We start from the raw sequence: 3746 nt of genomic DNA, 5'->3' as shown, positions 1-3746 counted from the left end.
TGGGAATGGAATGGATAAGTGGTGAGGTCGCATCAAGCGACTAAGCATTTGTATGGTGGCTAACTTACGAGTACAAGAGTGAGATGAGAAACTACGCAATCGGTCGCAAACTAGTAATGATCAAGAAGTGATCCTGAACTACTTACGTTCAAACATAACCCCACCGTGTTCTCTTCTCGACTCACTCGAAAAGAGACCATCATGGTTACGCACTCAGTTGGTGTATTTTATTATGGGTCTGGTGTCAAGTTCTCTACAACCAGATATTAAAAATTCCCATCTGCCACATAAACGCGGGCACGGCTCTCGGAAGTTTAAACCCTGCAGGGGTGTCCCAACTTAGCCCATGACAAGCTCACGATCTGCGAAGACAATCCTCCATCTCGGGACCCTCCGATCAGACTCGGAATCCCGATGCACAAGACATTTCGACAATGGTAAAACAAGTCTATCAAGACCTCCCGACGTGCCGACACCCTGATAGTAGCCGCGCGTATCTCGTCTCAGGCCACGGTCAGATTGGCTAAGTTTCTGCCTGGCACACCCGTTGGTGGCCCCTACTACTGCCATTTTGGACCAACACTCATGAGGAGCACTGGCCCGGGTTGTTAATTAAGTCATCGGGGCCCGGGAAGTCCCTATGCAAGTTTTAGTTGTTATTAGGCAAATGGTAAAACCAAGGTTGGGCCTTGCTGGAAGAGTTTTATACAAAGCGAACTGTCAAGAGGGGCCCATAAACCCTCACCATGTTAGGGACGCAAAATCAAAGAACATAACACCGGTATAACGGAAACTAATGCGGCAAGAGTGGAACAAAACACCAGGCAAAAGGCCGAGCCTTCCACCCTTTGCCAAGTATATAGATGCATTAATTAAATAAGAGATATTTTGATATCCCAAGATATCCATGTCCCAACATGGAACAACCTGCAACTTCACCTGCAACTAGCAACGCTATAAGTGGGCTGAGCAAAGAGGTAACATAGCCAAACAATGGTTTGCTAGGAAGGGTGAAAAGGTTAGAGGTTATTTCATGGCAATTTGGGAGGCTTGATAAACAAGTGGTAGGTGGCGCGACATAGCTATAGCATCGAGACAACTAGCATAGCAAAGATAGTAGTGGGATCCAAGGTGACAGTCATCTTGCCTGAAATCCTGCTAGGAAGAAGACCGAATCCATGAAGTAGACGAACCAACGTACTCGGACGGATCCTCACAATCGCAACGTAACCGGAACTATCAAGGAGAAACGCAACCGGAAAGAAGAAAACAACATAGTAAATGATCATCACATAAACATGACATGATGCACAATCGAGTATGATGCCTGTCCGGTTTAATGATTCATGGCATGGCAAGGTGCAACAAACAATAAAACAAATTAAGTGCAGCTCAATATGCAACGGGTCGCATATTGACGAAACACCACAACAATTATTTAGTTCATTCTCGTTTAGCTACTCATCAATATTAAATGTTGGTTAACATGGCAAGAGGTGAAGCATGAGTAAACTACCTGTTTAGGCAAGTTTAAATTAGGCCGGAAATAACAAACAACAATTCCGGAAAATCCTCATATGCATTTTTTGAGTTTGGTACTGTTCTGCCCTAAACCATATTTTATTTTTGATTAACATGCAAAATAAGTGCACCAAGTTAATCTATGCATTTTTCTACCCCATTTACATATGAAGTTTATTTAATTCGGAGCTACGGTTGTTTAGTTAGGAAATAAATCATTTTAGCATGGCATTATGCAAAATAAATGCAAACAACAATCTAAACATTTTTAACATGGATGAAAGTGGCAAATTATTAATCTACATAAAATTCTAAGCATTTTACATATGTAAAACATTTTAATCCGATGCATGGTTAATTAGTTATTATATTCATGATGTTCGAGGGGTTTTCTGCAATTCTGTAATTCCTGGAATAATGCTAAATTCGCTGGAACGGGAAAAAACAAGAATGGGCCGAATCTGTCTGGGCCAAATAGCACAGGAGAGGGGTTGGAGGGGGCTGCTCACCCATGGGCTTGGCCCTGTGAGGCAGAGGCGAACTGGGTCGGCTAGGCTGTGCTCGGTCAACGCAGGCGCTGGAGGCGTCAGCACCCTGGTTCGAAGCAGAGGCACTAGCCTCGAACGACGATGGCGGCAGTAGGAACTTCGGCAGGCGACGGGGAGGCCCGCGGGAGGCGGGACGAGCCGGACAACGTGGTTCCCGTCGAAGGGCGCGGTCGGTGGAGATCTCGGGAAACGGACGAGCTCCTATGGGGGAAAACAAGGCCGGCGGTCAGGACGCAAAGAGGAGGAGGCAGAGGCAAGTTCGTGGTGGAGAGGCTGCTCACCTAGGTGACGACAACGACAAGGCCACCAGAGACGTGGGTCAGAGTGAAGGAGAGGTCGGGGAAGCTCCGTGGTGACGCCGGTGAGTTCGGAGGGAGGCGGTCAACGTGGCTGGGATGAGCGGGCGCTTGCTGGATGCGTCGTCGTCCTCGCACAGCAGAAGCAGGGGAGGCAGTAGCGGGGTCCGGCGTGGGAAACGACGGAGGAGGCACGAATCTGATCGGCGACGAGGCACGGAGGTCGCTGGACGGACCGGAGTTGACTGTACCATGGTTGAGTGCTCCTTTCCATGGCGTCAAGGAAGATAGAGAGGTCATGGAGGAGGAAGAGAGTGCGTGAGGGAAAAGGGAAGGAAGGAAGAGGCTTGGGTCACTGGCCTAGGGCTCTAGCCAACGGCGGGGAAGACGAGCTCCGGCAGCGGCTGTCCATGGCTGGAGATCAGGGCGGCCATGGCGAAGGGTAGGAGCAGGGGACGGGACTGGACGGAGAGGAAGCTGGCGGCACAACGCGAGGGGAGGCGTCGAGGAGGACACCGGTGGTTGCCTCAATCCCATCTGGATCGAGCGCTGGGTCAGGGAGGTGGCTGGCTGTGCGGTGGTTGGTCGATGTTGTGATGCGATGGAGAGCAGTGGCTGGTGGATTGGATCGGGGAGGAATGAGGGGATACCGAGGAAGAAAGGTAGGGAATGGACAGGGGTGGCGGCGGCTAGGAGGATCCTTATAAAATAGGAATTTGATCTCGAGTTAGACTAATATATATAGCGGGTGGGTTAGGTTAGGGGCTATCTCGTCTCTCCGATCATAATCGGACGGTCGAGAATAAATAGGGTAGGAAGTCCAATAAATAGAACGAAGATATTTTAGAGATGTTTGGGGATGATCTGAATCCAACGGTCAGGACCGCTTGGATCGAGTTCGGGGAAGTTTCGGACACGCACGCAAAGGGGGTTAGGCGGTCATGGTCAAGAGGGAAGCAAAAACCTGATGGGTCTAGAACGGTCAACGAAGCCAAAGCGGTCCGAGGGAAGGTGATGAAGGCAAAGGGAGAAACGGCAACGACGAGCGAATGCATGTTTTTGAAAAATGATGGCAACAGAGTGCCGATGCAATGTGAATGATGTGATGATGAATGCGACAAACAAATAAATCACACGGAGACAACGAAAAACATGGAAGGTGTCTTAAGCATCGGTCTCGTGTCGTTACATCGGGTCCGTCCCTGCAGCGTTGCTAAACCCAAGTGGCTGAGCTCTGGCTCGCGGGCCAGCTCTCGTGCACGTCACCTCCCATGGTCCTTGGTGCCTTGTTCTCGCATGAGCTAATCGTGGACGGATGAGTAAGGGTGCACGACCCGATGCCTCATCACCGCGGGAGCCACGCGCCGGTTGTCTTTCTTCA

General features: G+C 49.8%; 1 long non-coding RNA gene across 1 annotated transcript; it reads right to left on the bottom strand.

Annotated features, from left to right (window-relative positions):
• Positions 1-1090: 1090 nt before the first annotated feature.
• On the bottom strand, positions 1091-3034 carry LOC125555876. The gene is made up of 3 exons (XR_007304932.1): positions 2351-3034; positions 2031-2270; positions 1091-1236 (listed from the first exon to the last, which is right to left on the bottom strand). It is a non-coding gene; the product is annotated as an uncharacterized LOC125555876 (long non-coding RNA).
• Positions 3035-3746: the final 712 nt, after the last annotated feature.

This window comes from Triticum urartu, chromosome 5 (assembly GCF_003073215.2).
Source record: "Triticum urartu cultivar G1812 chromosome 5, Tu2.1, whole genome shotgun sequence".
Taxonomy (NCBI): Eukaryota; Viridiplantae; Streptophyta; class Magnoliopsida; order Poales; family Poaceae; genus Triticum; species Triticum urartu.
This window is presented reverse-complemented; position numbering and strand designations above follow the sequence as displayed.